A 19,575-nucleotide genomic window follows, 5' to 3' on the forward strand; every position below is an offset into this window, starting at 1 on the left:
CTACCAGAGTTTGGAGCAGTTGTGTGTAAAAATCCTCCTCTCTACCAAGAATTAAAGGAAATAACAAAATTTAAATGTAGATTTAGTTTCTTATTTATCTTGCTAATCTTTAAATAAAGGACAAGAAATCCCCTGATGGTGTATATTCTTCAGTAAGGAAGTGTTCTGGATCTTTATGGAATAGCAGTATAGGGGAGCATTTCCTTTATAAAGCCAACAGTTCAGTTCAATTTAGTTAGTTTTGTTCCAAAGAGATCTAAGTAACAACTCTGAGAATGTGTCCAACATTTTTAACCAGTCCTCATTAGGTTGTATACTTACTAAAGACCATGCATAAAGAAAAACATGTTTTTTGCCTAGAGAATTACAGGAGTGACTAGTGTATCATAGGTGTTGTGCTGGGTTTCTGTGCTGGGGTTTTTGGTAGCAGGGGAGGCGGTTACAGCAGTGGTTCCTGTGAGAAGTTTCTCAGAAGCTCCCCCAGCTCCAAGTCAGACCCACCTCTGGCCAAGGCCAAGGTGGTTAGTGATGGTGGCTGCGCCTTGGCAGGAACGTATTTAAGAAGGGGGACCTGAGAGGGGGCTGGGACTTGTGAGGAGGAGTTATGAGAAGGACACCTATGCAAACACCAAGGTCAGTGGAAAGAAGGAAGAGGAAGAGGGGGAGGGATGTTGGAGCAGAGACCCCCCTGCAGCCCACGGTGAGACAGCAGGGCCCCCCCCCCTGCCACCCATGGAGGGCCGCGGTGGAGCGGAGGCTGTCCTGAAGCCTGTGGAGGAGCCCACACCAGCACAGGTGTCTATGCTTAAAGGAAGCTGGGACTCTGAGGGGAGAAGCAGCCCCCACCGTTGTGGTTCAGTGCTGGGAGGACACGCGGGGGTGACCCATGCTGGAGCAGTATGGGAACAGCTGCAGCCTGTTGGGAAGGACTCACACCAGAGAAGGTTCATGGAGGACTGTCTGCAGCAAGAGGGGAGCCACGTGGAGCAGGGGAAGGACACGTGGTGTTCACCCTGCCCCCTCCCGAGAAGGAAGGAGCGGCAAACTGACTGTAACCCCCTGCCCCTGCCCCTGCGCCAGTGGAGGGGAGGAGGTAGAGAGATCAGGAGCTGAGCTGAGCCCAGGAAGAAAGTAGGGGTGGTGGGAGGTGTTTTTTGGATGTTGTGACGCTTCTCACTGTCACACCTTGTCTGTTAAGTGTTGTTTTCATTAGTGTTTGAATTAAAGTTGTGTTCTTTTTCTTCCCCTAACAAGTCTGTCTTTTGCCCATGACTATAATGGGTGAGTCGCCCTCCCTGTCCTTATCTTGATTCTGAAGCCTTTTGCTTCATTTTATCCTTCTGAGGTCTGGTGGGGGAAGGGGTGAGTGAAGGGTTGCATGGTGCTCAGTTGCCCTCTGTCAAACCATGACAGGTGTGTAAAGAATTAATATCGGATGATTATAAGTGAACACATAAAAAATTGGAAATCTGTAGAGTCCTCTAACTACTTGCCCTTAAATGCACCAAGTATCCTGATTTAAAAAGTAATATCTATAGTACAATCAGCCTGAAAAGAAACAAAAGTGCTGAAAAGAAAGTACTGAAAATGATATGCTAAAATTTCTAACACTCCCTAAGAAGTTACCTAGTTAAATTTTATTCCAAAATCAGCCATTATTTTTTTTTTGCTTTGCAAATCTCTCTTGATCTATTTCTGCTTTGAAAGTTAAATGGCAGCTTTGCAAGTGGGTAAAACTGACCCTGAGTCTCTTTTACAACCCTTATTTGCTTTTACATCTAACATGATCTAAAGGAGCTTCACCATAAGCAGTCTGATCCAAAGACCTCCAGAGATAATGGGAATGTTCCTACAACTTCAGTAAGTTTAGTCTCAGGCCCTAAACACTGACAGATTCAAAAAAATCTTATACTTACTTGAGCCCAATGATTTTTATAAATAGCTTTATGAGTAAATATATGCAGAATTAATATTTTGAACCAATTAATTTAGCAATAATTTCCTGCATTGCAACTAATGAGATCCCACTGGAATAAATATTATCATAGGTGAACCAAGGCAGAAGTGTAATCAAGCAAGTTTGGAAAAATAACACACTATCTTCATAAATGCCAACCAGATTTGTTTAATAAATTATATTCAGGCAGAGTCCCCAAACAAAATATCCTTAGAGCCCAAAGATCCTTGAATCCAGTTTCCACTAATGAACAATGTATGTGCAAATCTGTAACCCCTGTAGTAGTCAAAGGCCAGATCTAGGTCTCAGGAGAAGATGTTGTTTGGAAAAAAATTTGAAAGCATGTTAAAAATCACCATGGTATACTTACCTTTTTTTCACTGAAATCAGCTATTCTTCTACAAACTGAGTTCCTCTGGATACCATGCTACACAGTGGTGGCTATGGTGTGACTGGTGCTGTGACTGAGATAGTTTGGAGCTTTACTGGCAGCAAAGTCCCAGCTGTCTCTTTATCTCTGGTAATAGTTTTGTGTTGAGATTGATTGGAAAATAAAAAAAAATAGGGTCTTTAGTGTGATGTCTACACAAAAATAGTATACAGCTATCAAGCTCATTTGCACATGTCAAGCACACTGAGTTTATAGCCAAACCATACAACTTGTTACGTGTTGAAACCTGTCTAAATGGTACATGATTTCTAGTGACGGTAATGGTTTTGTGCTGATGTGTACTGTAATGTAAATGCAGGTAAGCAATGCTATTTCCACTGAGAAGAAGGAAATATATCACTATGTTATACTCTATTAACCTTTCTAACTACCTCTAAGCAATTAGCTCCAAAGACTTTTAAACTTTTATCTCTATAGGGGTATTCTATCCTTTTATCTTTGTCTTGGTTGCATATTTGATTAATTTACATTACACTCTTGGTAATCACTGGTGGTGTTGACACAAGGGACTGTTTTTCTGACATAAATAGTGAGATGTTCGTAGGGTCATCGAGGGGAGTTTGGGAAGCAGATACACTTTCACATTTTATTCACTTTGAATAAGTAGGGGAAAAAAAAAAGCAAACAGCATTAGATGTTAAAGCTAGAGATTAGCAGACTGAGAAGAAAGCAGAAATCTTGGAAACCTCTAGATGCTGAGACTTACTGGCATTTCAATTGATTCAGAGTTTGGGTAATATAGTAAAATATATTTCTTATAGAAGCATGGTTTCCAGAACTGATTTTTATGTGGACTGAGCATCATCAACTGCTGTTTCTGCTCAGAACCTGAGTATCAGCTATTTTTCATATTCATGTAGCATTATGCAGGAAACCAGAACTCTGTTCCTGATCACCAGCCCAACATCTTCACAGACTGAAGTCAAGCTCTGGAAATCAAGTTTAAGTGAGCTCAAAATTTCTACATAGACACCAGATGTGTTAAAGTGCAAGCCTGTGTAAGCAAGCTCTTGAGAAGGAAAAGCCATAAAACACCCTCCTGATTTCTGCTGCAGAATAATTATTGAATGCTCTGTAGATCTGAACCAGCTACCTTTGGTGTGTTATAGTGATTCCGACTTTATCCATAAAAGATAAGACTTAGTATCAAAACACATCTCTCTCTCATATGTGCTGCTTGCAGTGATGTCATGGCAAATGTAGGGTTGATTGATAAGCAGTGTGTTAAGAACCATGTACATGCCCTTCTTGGTGCCTTTCTTCTGCTTCAAAGAAGCCTACTTCAGATATATACACATTCTGCAAAATATGTATAGGAACTGTACACCTCTACATCTTGAGCTGCTCCATCTCAAACTTAGGACAGTCAGACCAGTAGATGTTGATAGGCAAGTGACAGCACTAATTAGCTGTTTCCCTTCTAAAATATTCTCTCCTATCATACAGAGATATCCCTTTGCAACATCCATGCATATCCATCCATATCATTTTAAGCAATCCTGAAAAAAAAAAACAAAACAAAAAAAACCAACAAATTTTCAGGCCTTGCCTGATCTTGGAATTAGTTTCCATTCAGCAATGAGTTGTCAGTAACAGATATAAATATGCCACTAGTTATAGCCATTCTTGGGCTTATAATACTTGGTTGGTTTACCATTTAATAATCAATAACAGTGTCTTTATTCTAGTACATTGCTGGCCACAAAATACAGGGACACTTCTAAGCAGGGAAAAAAGAGCCTAAATATTCCTAGATAGAGAGCACATGCCTAAATACTGTTTAGATACAGTAGGACAGGATAGTAAAAACACATTTTAATATAAGCCAATAGTGGTTCCAAAGCATGTGTTTGGATACTTTTCTGGAAGAAAATCAGTTGGAGGTTCCAATGGCATTTGCATGAGTGATGTTTGCTTAAATAAACATGTTTGGATGTATTTAAAGATGAAGGTTTATTTTGTGGTTACTAATTGCTTGTATTAATTCTCAATCATGTCTAGGCCAGTTTCTTCAGTGATATCCTTAATGGGTTTAATCCCTTCAAGACATAACCAAGCAATAAACAGGACTATTTGGTCTTAGCTGCTATGTCTGCTTGGTAATGTTCTACTCCTTGAGGAGTTTATGGTTAAGGACCAGTCCTAGTGAGGTACTGTAATGGCTCCCATTATAGGATTTAAACTGTACAAATTAGAGCAAAATGGTGAATGTCTCTTGGAGGAAAACAGCTGCTAACAGTATGGCTCTGTGGTACCATTTGGTGACAGCAGTAAGGGGATTGCTAAGGGCCCTCTTCTGTCATCAGTCGGCCAGGGTGACTGCAATGGTATCACAAATGTCAAGGGAAGTTTATCCCAAAGTGCTAATGTGATGCAGGTGATGAAGCCTAGCAAAACTGTTCCCAAGTCAACAAAAGACAAAAGCTGTTGCTTTTTTTTCCCATTTTTTTTTTTCTTTACAGACTAGAGGACAGTGGACTGAGCAGGACATTTTGGACTGCCTGCAATCATGGGAGGGACTTACCATTTAATGCCATTTGCAGACTCATCAAGCTCAGTTGTAGACTAGTGAGATTTCTTCTGCTGATTCCTCCTGGAGGATTGCTCCACTCTGCTAAGTGGAAAGAGTCAAAGAAATTGAAAATCTACATCTAAGACTATATTTCTTTGATTAGCATTTTAGTGAATGCAGAGTAAATCAGCATTGCCACTCCCAAAACAGAAAAATCATGAAACAGCAGGGTATGTAACACTCAGCAGAAGCCCCCAGGCAATTCACAGGCCCTTGAAAGGCTGAGTTCCACAACACTCTGTTGAGATATTTTGGTAGATTTTTTTACAGCTAAAGAATGTCAGACCTTGCCAGGTTGTGTGACTTGCTCCAGCTCTTACAGTAGTGTTTCGTTAAACTGTTGGGAAAGGAGAGAGAAAAAAATTGTGTTGTGGATATTAGTCAACACTTTTTAGGGTAATGCATTCTCTTCTTATTAAAAAAATGCTTAACAAAACTTCAGCTACCAAGACAATTTTACTTCACGGGAGCATTACACAATAATTTAAGGATCTGCGTTAAAAGAATGTAAGAGAATCCTCAGCTTTTCTGAGGATCTGACCCCATAAATCAAGGAAGTTATTGAAAGGAGCTGATCCCTTAAATCAATGAAATAATCAGAAATAGATAAAGCAACATTATCCACAGAAATATAACAACACCTCTTCAATTCCAAAATTAGTGTGCTGATAAAATGCCTTTTTTCCATTAAGAAAAATTGTTTTTTTTAAAAAAAAAATGTTTAAAGAATCTACTTTTAATTCATAATACCTACTCCACAAATGTGAAGATAGTACATTAGCATGCAGTGTGGAAAGGATTTTTCCTGACTGATTTCCAGAGATGTTTTATTCTGTATTAATTCCAGTAACTTTTCACACTTTTTTTCACAGACTCATAAGTAATGTTCATGTCTCTGTGCATGCCTTTCACATGCACAGGTGCACTGGGCAAGAATTTATACAGACTATTCCCTCTCTTCAAATTCTGCCTGCAAGGCATTTCTGATTGGCTTATATTTGGAATACCTAAAAGTATCAATCTAGTATTTGTGGCTAGTAAGGAATGCAAACTGATTTCATCATTGAGCATTTGTGTAGTACCTGTCTACTGCCTAATCTTTAAACAGAGGTTTTTTTTATCTTAATTTTGCTCCTCTTGAATTTCCACTGGAACAGACCCTTAAAAAAAAAAAAAATGTTAAAGAGTAATTTTCAATAGGAAGCCTCAACTTCTCAAATATACAACATGTAAACATTTATACTCCCTCAGTTTGCTTAGCTCTTCCAGAGTCAGGTTTGATCCTTAGGGTCAGGTCGTTCCCAGGCAGCGCCCTGGCCAGCCTAGCCCTGAGGAGCTGCCTGGCTCATCCCATGCTACAGCACAGAGAGGGAAGGGAGAGGGATGCCAGGAATGTCTTGCGGATGGATGGGGCTGCAGCAAGCATAGCACTCCCTGTGGCAAAGACTTCTTTCCACCGAATGCCTTCCCAGTGTGCACACCCTTTCACTGGTAGAGGATGTTTAGTCATTCAGTTATTAAAGTTGGTTACTTCTGTGATTTCAGTTAATTTACAGTTTTCATGTCCTCAAATCCAAAGTCAGCTTCACTACAAAATATTGTCCTCAGTTGACTGGGAAAAGTAACTGAGGAATGGGGCTTTGAGCAACCTGATCTAGTGAAAGATGTCTCTGCCCACAGCAGGGGGATTTGAACTAGATGATCTTTAAGGTCCCTTCCAACCCAATGATCCTATGATTTAAGTCATGTTATACCTTCTCTTCCAAGACAGTCTTTTCTATCAGTTATCTTTAAAATTTGACATTGCAGATAGTATGTCCTGTGAGAGATTTTGTACGGTACAAAAGATGTGTGTATGTGTGTGTTTACACATGTGTGTGCACCTGGCTCCATCTTGATCTCTCTGATCTAAGGCCATCACAGATGTTTCCAGTATCTCTCCGCTGTGATGGAAGAGGTAGCTTCCACACTGCCTTTCTCCACAAAGCTCATCCCACTCATTCCAGAAGGGAACCTCTTCTGCCTTTCCAACCTGCTATGAATATACGAACTTCCTCAGAAACTGTAAGCGTGGTAAATCTGGAGAAATATTTCCCAGGTAGGTCTATCACACACTTCCTAGAGCTGGAAGATAAAATGTCCAGTTCTACTCTCAACAGCGGAAACCATCATTCCAAATCAAATGGGCCACATAAATCCTGGGTTTATGACAGAATATGTTATTTAATGCTCAGTGAACTGGTCTTCCACCAGCAGAAGATCTGCAATAGATAGGTCACAATAACCTAGTCTCTCCCCTCTGTACTGTGACTTAGCCCAAAGATGAAGGGGGCACAGGAGACAAGTCAGAGAGTACTTCTGATGGAGGAGTCAAGCTGTGGCATGCCACGCTATTCAGTCCTCAGTACTATGCTTGAAAACTCCTTGTAGGTTACACTAGTCCAAATACTCCTTGAAAGTAAGTGAGAAACTATTTGAACAGAAATTATTTTTAAAATACAATCTTTGAAATTCTCATGGAATGGAAAGCAAGTTCTCATATAGCTTTTGTGGTTTAGTTCTGTTTGGTTCTTGCCTCCTTTCTGGAAAGCAATGCATTTATTACAACACTAGCCACGTAATCTTTTGTCTCTGTGTGCCCAGGAAGAACATAGTTTTCACTGATTATATTTTAATTTCTGTTTATTTGCACAAAATGTTTTCCCTTATGTGATAAGCCATATTACTTTGCTGCACAGGCCTAAACCTGAAACAATTGCAATGGAGTTCCCCTGGGGACAGAGGAATGGAACGATAGGATCACTAAGTGTGTTTCTAAATATACAGCCTAACGGGCTGTAACGATTTCCAATATCCATAAGGAAAAACTGGACAAAAACAAAACCTTACTGACAAAAGGCAACACGTGGCTAATACAGATGAATGGCGAAAATCTGCCCATAATGGCAATGTCATTTTCTTCCCAGCTATTCTTGAGGGCAATGCTCAAATTATTTCTGTAATTGACCCCCTTCCAAAAAAAATGTCTTTGCCTGCCAGCTATTTATTGACTCTATTTATAATGAGATATAAAGAAATTATATTGACATAGTTTAGCCTGTAGGGTTTAATTAACACAGCTGGGAAGTCTGATGTCCAGAAGGCATAGCTCTTTTCATATGTCATGTGCTGGCAGAGCCAAAGCCCAGAGTAGCACCTACGTGCTGATGATGAATCCTGAGTATGTCAGAGAAGGACTGCTGGAGACCTCCTGGAGTTAACCTGTAGGGTTAGCTCATGCTCCTTGCCAGAACATACCACATGGTCCACAGCCTTGATACAGTAAAGCATCATGTTAGGATCAAAGTGAAAGTAACCAGGCAGGGAATGTTTGTGAATTGGTCTTTTGTCTTCTACAGAGGACAAGGAAGGGACTTCAGCCTGCTTTCTTGTACAACATACATGCACATGCACACGAGAGTCATCCATCATCATCCTTCCTACTGCTTTGTTATCCAAACCCTGACTATAGTCCAAGTAACCCAACCAAGCCAATGGCTTGATTGCCAGCCAAGGACGTGTGAACTGATAATCCTGTGAGGTAGAGAAGTGTGTGATGGGTTGTACTGCTCCTTTCTGAGAAAATTAAGAATCCTGATGGCCAGATCTTCATTTCAAGAGTTTTTCAGGAGAAGTTCAATGAAGTTTGAGAAGTGATTTCAGGTAGCAAAAAGAATAGCTGCTCCCTTCCTTTCAGAGATGCTTTTCTTACCCTTACATACTCTTTTTTCACTTTCTTTGCCCTTATTTTAAGAAAGTACAAGACAGATGTAACAGGGTAACCTTTCACCAGAGGTGAGTTACAGTAACTGAAATAATACTGACATCCAGGTGAAATTGCTTAAGCCCTTCCTTTGGATTTGACTGGTTCAGTCTCAAAAACATAATTCAGTGTCATGAGAGGCTTTAAAAGAAACAAGATGATGATGGCAGAGGTGGATGCACAATGGCAGGCAGACTTTGTGGATATGCAAGTTTTCTAAACACAATGACGGTGTTAATGATGCTAGATATACTATCCAAGCATGCCTCAGCTGTTGATCTGAATGGCAAAACAGGTTTTGAAATACCTGGGGGTTTTAAAACAATATTTAAGAAGAGGCAAATGCCTCAGAAATCGCAAACTGATCATATAAATGAATTGATAAAACAGCCTTTAAGCAAACTGAAAAGGTGTATAATGTTCAGGTAGCCAGCTGGCCTCTGCTGCTACACAACCACCCCAGCACATGCAAAATCCATCACTCTTGATACTGTGTAAGAAACATACACTGTCTATCATAACTGTCAACAGAAGTTGGTCCTATGTGACCATTTCTCCATCTGTAGGAAGAGTTTACACTATTTGCAGGTGTTATATCTATGTAGAGTTTGGTCAATTTTGCAGCAGAAATCACCTTAAGGAATTTCTGGGATGGTCAGATCCTCCACCCAGGATATTAGTCAACTCACTGAAACACATAAATTGTGCCTATGGATTGATTTAGATCAGGAGTTGCATTGGCTGTGCCTCTGATGGAGGTCTGTAAGGGCACCACCTTCCTCCCACAGTGCTTGTCTGTGGATGAGAGAAAGGAAGATCAGGAGCCATAACACGGACCCTGAATGTCCGTGCCATTCTGGCCGCCCAAGTTTGTAACACCTGTGGCCTGGGGAGACGGGTGAGGAAACCAGGAGGGATCACAGTCAAAACTGTGATCAGTTCCCAGCCACTCCATTAAGGCAGTTCAGTTTCTCATGACAGAATCAAAGTCCTTCTGAAGAGCACAAGTCCCTTCACTCATCAACATTGACATCAGTTCTTTTGTTCAGATCCTTTGAACATCACAGCTTCTTTTACCATGCAGCCTCCTACACCATAGATGGTTGCCAGCAGTCACATTAACCTGATTACTTGTAGCTGTGAAATGTCAGGTAGTGGTTCAACCACCCCACTCAAGGTGGTGTTGCTTCCACTCACTGCTGGCTCATAGTCCTCTCTCCATCATCAACATGGTGCCAGAGGCCCCAAAATAGCACTGCAAATGTTTCAGCAAGCAGATAAATAATCCTCAGATGTATGTAATGAGCTAGAAAGAGATGCAAGAGATCATTCTGAGCAAAGAATGGATTACATTGAGGAAAAGCACCAATATGACTATCCTGGTCAGCTTTAGACTTGTTAGAAAGACAAAAATGACATTTGTTTGAACAAATCTATGAGTAGTGCAGTCTCACCTAAGGTTAACCATGCCACATATATGCCAAAAGAAACAAAAATACTGAATATTTCAAAATAGTTAGTTTTTGTGTAATTATTCACTGCGTTATGCTGAAAACCCATCTATAACAATTAAAGGCATAAATAGCAGTAATAAACACTAATAATTCTTATCAGGTATTCAAAAATTCTCAGAGCACAGCAAATTTAACTTTGAATCAGTGAATGCTGGGTTATTTCAGACATTGTTTTTGCTTATCTGAATATTTTTGGCAAATTTTCTATTTCAATACACTTGTCATTTAGAAGTATATATTCCAGTAAATTGAAAATTATTTGTATGTAATTTAGCACCATAAAAGCAAAAGCATTCATTTATAGTAACACGTCATCATCCAGTTGGAAGATGGTCCTGGGGTTCTCCTAACTTGTTCTTATGGACTTCGAGGGAAGGCAGTTTGCCAGTCCAGTATATTCCAGTTCTTCACCACCCTGACCACTAGAACATTTCTTTTTATCTTCAGTCTGAATCTTCCATGCTCAAATGCAAGTTTATTGCTTCTTGTCCTGGCAACCATTCCCTTATTTTTAGTACAAATACATGTATCGTATGTATTTGCAGTTATACAGTACATACTATGTATGTGCTATATACTATATGCTATATATATACTATATATGTGCTATATACTATATACTATGTTATATATAATATATACTATATAGCACTTAATATATATTATCTACTTTATATCTTATCTTGCTATTTGCAACTATCATGGCAATCAATAGGTACAAGGCATCTAAAAGCAGCTGAAAATCCAATTAGTTATTTGTGCTTTCAGGCATGTAATAAACCTTTAAAATAATTTTTTAGATTTAGGCTTCTGAACAAGTGAAGCCTGTTTGAACCTGGAATTGTTCTAGGTTATGCAGTAGTGAAACTCTGCATAGCACAAAAAGCAAAGGAAATTTTGCTATAGTTTATTTTTCTGGGGCTAGGCTACATGAGTCCACTGCTGCTGCTTCAGCAAGGTGTTGTCCAGGAGTGGACAGCCACAAGCAGATAATTTGACAGTGCCTAATGAGGGGATATTTCACACTCAGAGACTGGATTTTGGCAGACTATTTGAAGTCTTGAAGTATTTGGGCCAGGCAGACACCAAAGAGCATTCCTAAGTTAATGTGACAGTATCCATCAGGATTTTAAAAACTGAAGTACTTCAGTGCAGTGTCAAGATTTAATTATTTAAATACTTTTCCTTTAAAATTGTTACTTCGTTTATTCTCCTAATTACCCTGGCAAATAGTCTGGGGTTTATGTTTCCTTTATTGTTAAAAATCTTCTGATATTAGTTCTGAAACATGGTTATCTTGCACACTTGTGGGGAAGGGCATTGCCCATCTGATTAATTGTGGAACTGGTAATATGAAAGAAAATAAATGAAGTCATATTTTTCTGTGCAAATTTGCCTAGACCAGGCAAAACTTACTGGACTAAGTAATTAATAGAAGATAAATGCAACAAAGATAGCTGCAATATTTCCAGATGAAAATGTGTTATCAAGTTAGTACTAAGAATAATAATTCTCATCTGATATACAGTGACTGTGTCTTTTAATTATCACAGTTCTCTTTCCCTCAGGGCTAGGCTGGAACCAATATCAATTTCAATCTTAAATTAAGTCACCCGATTAGTTAGTATAATTAATGGCAATTGGCAATTTTAAAATCAGTTCCCATTAGAATATGGTGGGACCTGACTCTCAAATGATCAATAACCATTTTCTGGTTTTTTGTAACCAGTGTCTAGAATAACAAAAGGTAGAGGAAGTAAATAGATACCAATATGAGTTGAGGACTGGAGGTTTGGAATTCCCGTAAAGCATGTATTTGGATGTCAGAGTGGTCACGCTGGATACATATACCCAACTGGTGTCTTACACAAGACCAGACTTTCAAAATAACTTAGCTTCCATTTAGGGCCAAAATACATGGTCAGATATTTCTGGGTGCATTTCAAGTGCTGAAGGTTTTTCCGGAACCTTATTTTCATGACTTTCCTGGAGCTTGCAGCCTTCAATTATGTGATTGTGATTATGGAGCTAACACTGGTCTGCCAAAAACATTTGGAAAAAACCCAGGTAGCTCCCTGCAAGGCATTACCCAAGTGTGATCTGGGGAAGAACTTACTCCCAGGACATACAGACTGGATGAGACTACACAAGTTTTTGCCCGGTTCCTCCAGTGCTGTTGCAGAAAGACCAAACACCTCCCGAGTACCCTCAGGCCATGTGTTAGGCCTGGCAACATGTGCCTGCAGTTTCAAACGATGAAGATAACACACCAGTAGGCTCAGAATCAGCTCTTACAACATTACAGACACCTCAAAACGTGAATACACAGAAGAGTAACCTCGTTGCAAGGCTACAGAGGCACCAAATGTCATCCAAGGAAGACCCTTGCCCAAGCTCAAGGCAGTGTGGATGCAGATGGGCAGCTCCCCTTCAGCTAAGTGGGCTTGGCCCAGAGGTCAATGGTCACACTCATTTAATTGGGTAAACATAACCTCACCATACAATCTGGATAGTAATGAGATATAGATCTCAAGGACTTCAGGCCTCTTCACAGCCTGAGGACACATTTGAGGTGTACTCTCTAGTTAGTACAGAAACTTGTAGAAAACCTGCAGGTGCAAGATCTACAACTAAATCATAAAGCATGATAAAACTGCTAAGTTAAGGTTGCATCTTCAGTTTTGAAGTTTTGTACAGCTTAACTACTTTTGTTTTCAAACTTACTCCTTGTTTAGATGGTGAAGCTCTCTAGAGCAGAAAGAATTGTTTTAGTTATGTTTAGGAAGCAACAGCCTTATTGGGCTGTAAGCCCAGAAGGTAGTGCTACATAATATAAATTAAACATTTATAGTATTACCCTTTATTTTTACTGATTTAATTTACCATTCCTGAATAAAAGTGTCAGTAGAAAGCTAGGTAGCAATCACCTCTCATCTTGCTTTTTGTGGAGTTTAAAGGGTCAGATTCTGTGCCAATGCTACATTCATTCTATTGAAATAACTGGACCTGTATGAATTTACACCAGCTGCTGCTTTGGCCCATTTGTAAAAGTACAGCAATTTGTTAGATGCACCCATGGTCGATGGTATAGGTCTTTTATGACCTAGCCCAGCTGGTGCTATTTCTTCCTTGTGATTTCTTATTTTTAGATCAATTCATTAAGTACCATTAAGTAGTCTTTAACTTTAGGCTTTTATGCCCCATTATATTACTTTTAAAATTGTCAGCCAGATGATATAACAGATAACATGATGGACACATCCAGCACCAATTAAGACTTAAAAGCTAATAATGGTCTAAAAATATAGATGATTGGAATTACCTGAGAACAATTTTATCAGAGCATCTTTAGACATGTGTAGGGCTTTTATTCTAGCGGTAAATGATCTTATCCTATGGCTCTCTTGCTCTCCACAAGTGCAGCTGGAGGTCAGAAGGATATTCCAGTTTTGAAAGTGGCTGAGAGGGATTCTTATTCTCTAACTAAAAGTAGGACAAAGTTTCCTTCTCAGCCATGTTTGTTGCACAGTGATTGGAGACAACTTATATCACTCCTGCAGGAAAGAAATTTAGAACTTGGAGCAGGTAGAAAGGAGACTCAGAGATGCACACTGGGACTTTCAGCTTTTACATCTAGTGGACTAATAAAGTTTTAATTCCTAACAGAAAATCTAGACAATGAGGATAGGACAAGTAACTAAGAAGGAAGCCAAGTTTAACTGTGTTACAAAAATTTTGTGCCAGTTTAAATTACTTCAGTTAAACAACTTCTGACTTAAAATGACATGAGTGAGATCTAGATATTCTTGGATATATATTATTTATAACTGATGCTTGGTTTCCAAACATATGTTTGTTGAATTCATCAGCATTTTGATTTTTTCCCCCATACTCTCTTCTCCAATCTTTTTAACTCGTGGGAAGGTGTGGACAGAGATTTTTGATTTGTTGGCCAAAAGATTCAGTGGAATAAAGCTTCCCAGGAAGCTTTCATAATTTTTTCTGCTTTTTATTTTTCTTTTTTGTAACCTTATCTTCTCTGTACTTAGAAGAGTTTCGTTTCCCTGTTGCCAAGCAGCTTTGGGGTTTTTTTCTATTTAAAAAAATGCAAAAAATAAAACTGAAAACTGATAAGATTGTTCATTCTATTACATCTAATGCCAGAAGAGAAGAAGAATGAAAATAGTGCCCAAACTACAAAAACTTCTGACATATTTTGTTTCTAAAAGCTGAAAGAACAAGAGTTTGATTCATTTAAAAGATCAATAGAAGTATGAATGAGGAGAGATAAACCATCCTCTGTTGAAATAATGCAGCTGAGAAATTAATTTCTGTAAGAAATTAGATTGATACAGAGACTCTTTGCAGCATTTTTTTTTCTCTGACCAGAATAACTTCTATAATTTCTGTTGCTCTTGTTACTCTGTACAGGACTTCACATGAGCAGAAGATAGTCTCTATTTTGTGTAAGTGAAGCTTTGTTATTTAATCTACCCTGAAATGATTTGAAGTGTTGGGCATAAAATCCCTATAATAGCTGAATAAAAGAAATCTAGTCTCCAAAACTTCCTATCTGTAACTTAGGTGTTTCTCATATCTCTGTCCCTATAAAGCAACTTCAAAAACTTTCCACCTCTATAAACTGGAATTGGCAGATAATTAATGCCTCCCACATAGCAATTAGTAAATGATAAAATAAGTGTTTAGGTTACTTAGGTTATTCCTAAAAACAAAAGAAAAGTAATTCTTTCCAGAAAAAAAAAGTCTACAGGAGAAGATTTCTACATTTGTGTATGTGTATGTGTACGAAGATGACTTGTCTGACAAGAAAATTACATACTTGGCAAATAAAACCTTAAAAATACAGGGCTTGCCTTGCTGGGTGAGTCTGAATGGCTGATTGTCATGTTTTGAAAGGTTTGAAATATGCAATTTTGTAAGACAGCAGAGCCTAGATCCTGCCCATCTCTGAGAAAGCAGCCTAACAAATCCCTGGGATAAGAACTAGCAGTTGCCATCATTCAGAATAACCGTCAACTTGCCTTGTTCTATGGCCCCAGTTGCTTGCTGAGATATCAGGGATACAATGTCTGGATTTTGCTATGCATTAGGCAGTGCTGTTCCCATTCCTGTCTTTACCACCTGTTTAGAGGTCACACCGAGCAACCGAGGAGGTAGAAGTTCTATTGGCATTTTATTCTAGAGCTGTTCTCGCAGCAAAGATCAGAGCCTGCATTTGACTGATAGTTTAAGATTGCATCTTTTCATACACTATTTAGTACTTCTAACTCCCCAAGAGCAGTTCCTTCAAACCCTTTCTAATTAAGTGACTAAACCATGCAAAACACTACGGGTAGATTAAGAATTTTTATGCTGCTATGTACAGATGTTAGGTGGAGTGTAGCGCAGGGTATATCATGGTTTGTAGGGGTGGTTGCAATGAGTTGTAAGAGCAGCTCTGCTTACTCACCAATAAGTACCTGGAGAGTCTTTATTTCTGCATGTTGCGCAAGGAGATGAGAGAAGGTGCTGAGAAGTTGTGCCAAAGCACCATAATTCCACGCCCCCATTCGGCTTTACACTTCTCCATGGGCAAGGCTGTGTCATTCCCCAGGGAATACCTGGGACACCTCTTGCCAAACCAGAGTCAGAGACAAAGTGAAATGCAGGTGGCCCAGTCCCTACTGCAGGTCTCAAAATAAGATGCCCATTAGTATCTGAAATTCAGTTCCCAGGTAAAATGTCCCAACTGTGGCACCATTTGCTTCAGAAAACAAGGTGGCAAAATCTATCTCCAAAAGATGACTTGTCATTAGGAAAGGGTCTCTGTGAGCAGAATTAGTTCTCTCTCCAGTGGAGGAACCCACATTCCTCTCATGTGGATTCATGAAAAAGCTCCTGTCAAGAGTTCTTGCCTTTGCCTTGTCACAGGCAAACTCAGCTCGGCAGGTTTTGCTCTCCCAGTGCCATTCAGCTTTGGCATTAGGGGAGGCAGGCAGCAAGGAAAAAAAGGTGATAATGACACTTTAGAATTCACAGTGAGCTCTGATCCAAAATTCTGCATACAGCTCCACACACCCCGGGTCAAGAAGGATAAATTGAGCTGAAACAGGTGCTTTGAAGGATGGTTATTTCAGTCAAAGGAAGAGAAAACCTGTTTTCAAAGGAAAGCTCAGAGTTGGGCTTGCTTAGGCTAACAAAACAAGAGCTGAGACATAGCTGGCTTAAAAGCAGAAGCAATATTTAAGGTAAAGAAAGAACTATAACTGGTTATGAATAAGTTTTAATCTTCAGATTGGAAGAATGTTTTTAAACTCTGACTGAGGTTGGCAAAATCTTCAAAGGGGATTAATAAGGGAAGAGAAGGAAAACTAGTTTTAAGTTTTGCCAGTAACAAAAAGGATGATGTATGATGTCTTTCTGTACCATGAGAACCTGGACCCACTGATCCAGAAAAGCCTTTCACAGTTCCTGAACTTTATTTCTCTGCTGAATTTAAAAAAACCTCTCCAAATCTCTTGATATACTTTCACAAATATCAAAAACATAAAGAACCTTATGGGGTTCAAAAGACCTGAGCATTTAATGTGGAAAAAAGCTGTTTGCCTGCTTTTAAATGTTAGCTTTCTTTATCTATTAGAAAAGTACCATCTATCCTAAATGTCTTTGCAGATCACTTTCCAATTCGTGCCACAATTTCAAACCTTTTTGAGTAAGAGTAATTGAAATCTGTCTGCACCACTGGCTGTTATCCTATAAATAATATCAAAGATCAAATAGCCTGAATGAAGATATGGAAGAGTCTAATTAAATTAGAGATTACAATGATATATAAGGAGAAAAAAAATATGTTTAAAGCAGACTATACTAAATGACAAAGGAAAGCTTTAAGCTTTATTATATCATTCTTTTGATTTTAATAACAATCAAAGGTTACCTATGAAAACGCTAACTTTCTTAATGCATAATAAAACATACAATAGATTAATATTCACAAAGAAGCAATAAATATTCAGGTGAGAGCAAAACTTTAACATAGCCAGTAGCATTAAATAATTATTCATACATAACAAACTAATCTAGCAATAGAGCAAAGGAGAAAAAAAATGCCTCTTCTAGTTGTTCCCCTTTGGAATATGCCACCAGCTTTCCTATAGATCTGACTTTGTCTCACTGGTAATAGTGCTGTGTGTTTGCTGGAAACCTTGGTTGCTGTACAGCCAACACGGCTGCCGGATGAACAGTGCGTTCTGGGATCTAGTATTAACACTGAATGTTGCCCCATGAAAAGTTTCACAGAAATCATTATCAAGAAAGTTTGGACTTTAAAAACTAAATCTGGATCAAAGTTGCCTGCAAAGGAGGGCTGTAAATGTTACTGCATGTGTAATAAAGGTCCTAATAAATGGCTATTTCAGCCAATATAGATTTTTTTGGTGACTCCAGTAGGTGAACAGCTTGTGCATGACCACAGGTTATAAATACTTTTGATGTGCCTGTGCTTGATTTACAACTGTAATATATTTGTAACAATCGATAATGTATTAACCCTTTGATAAACCCTCCATGAACAGAATCTAAAGACCTAGGCAAGTTTAAAACTCTAACATTCCTGGCTGTGAAAGTTGTATCAGAGGCTTGTAACATATTTCTCACATTCCCCAAAGACTAAAATAAATAATGATTCATGGAATTTTAGAAGTGTGTAATGCACTGCAGTCATAGAATAATTTTAGGCCGAAAAACAGTAAGTGTCAATGTAGAACATGGATGGATTTTCTCATGCAGACACCACTATTCATAACTCTGTCTCAAAGCAGTGAATAAGCAATTCAGAGTTAACATTGACTAGTGCAACAGATACCTGCAAAATATATGCTTCAGTAACTTTAAAAAAAATAGGGAAACATCTTTGGAAGCAGTAATTTTTAAAAGCTTCAGAGAAAGCAAGCAAGAGTCTCCATGCCTCAGTCCAGTGCATCTGGCAGCTCCCTTGACCACTATCCCACCCCACATTCCGTAAGCTCTCAAAGTCTCCATGAAGTTAGTCTTCTGGAGAACCTGAAGCATGAAGAAACCCAAGCAAAAGGAGAAGATGGAGTGAGATGTCCACTCTATAGGGTCTTACTTAATCTCCCTGAGCTTTTCTCATGAAAAACAGATGAAGAACCTGCAAGAAGGTAACTCAGTCTCGAATATCACTGCTATTCCTGCTAACTCCTTCTATGGCCCCTGAAGTATACGAAACACCAGATTTCCAGTTCAAAGACCTGCAATAAATAGAGGTAAAACTGGACAAGGGACTATATGCCCATCTGTTTACCACTTTAATTGTTTTAAGAAATTGTTTTTTATTGTGGTTTTGTTTTTCTACAGTTTATGTGTTTTTGAAAGGACACAAGACGGTGGAGTGGCATATTGCATCTAGCTTCACAAAGAACATTTTCAAAAGTGGAATTGTCAGGGAAAGAGGTAGATGAGCTTTCTGGGAACTTCTGATTTTCTCCATCAGAATGTTTCTGCCCTGCTTTCCAAATCACGTGACAGCTGTGATTCCACCAGAATCCATGAAACAGAGACATCCAATGCAGATGACATTCTGGCTCTTCCGTTTATAGAGTGCATATCTTTACAATGAAGAATAAGTCAGCCTTTTTAAAAACTATTACTTACTCTGGCAGGAAAATGGAGAGCAATAAATTAGCAATAGCAGACATTTCGAAGAAGATAAGAATAATGTTTAAGTCTCATTTTTATACTGGTGTCTGATGTGACTTATAATATATATATATATATGCTATTTCTATTAACGTAAACTTGGAACAAAGACAAGAATGAGAAGAGCATCCTTCATTCCAGACCTTGCAATATGCCAGAAGAGTTCAACCAACACCACAGTAAATGATGCGTCTGCCAGGTGACATGTGGGTCCTGAGCTAGAGAAAGGGCTGAGAAAAGTTCAAGCTCCTCTAGTTTACATCAGATAATGTTTTCCCCCCAGATCTGATCAGGCTCTCAGGAAACATCTGCAAATGCAGACCTAATTAAAACACTGACTTGTCTACAGAGCAACTGATTATCTTGCAGAAAATATTATTCCTGTAACTATATGTCCTTTCTGTGTTTCTCTGTTTATTCTCTGAAATGATTCTCATTGAGTTTCTTCTGTGGACACTTGCCTGAAAACAATTCTAAAACCTCAGAAATTATAAACTTCTGACTGCTGTTTGCACAGCACACAGAAATTCAGAACAAACCATTTGTACTGAAAGCAGACAA

This window comes from Tyto alba, unplaced genomic scaffold (genome assembly GCF_018691265.1).
Source record: "Tyto alba isolate M040663 unplaced genomic scaffold, T.alba_DEE_v4.0 Super-Scaffold_2, whole genome shotgun sequence".
Taxonomy (NCBI): Eukaryota; Metazoa; Chordata; class Aves; order Strigiformes; family Tytonidae; genus Tyto; species Tyto alba.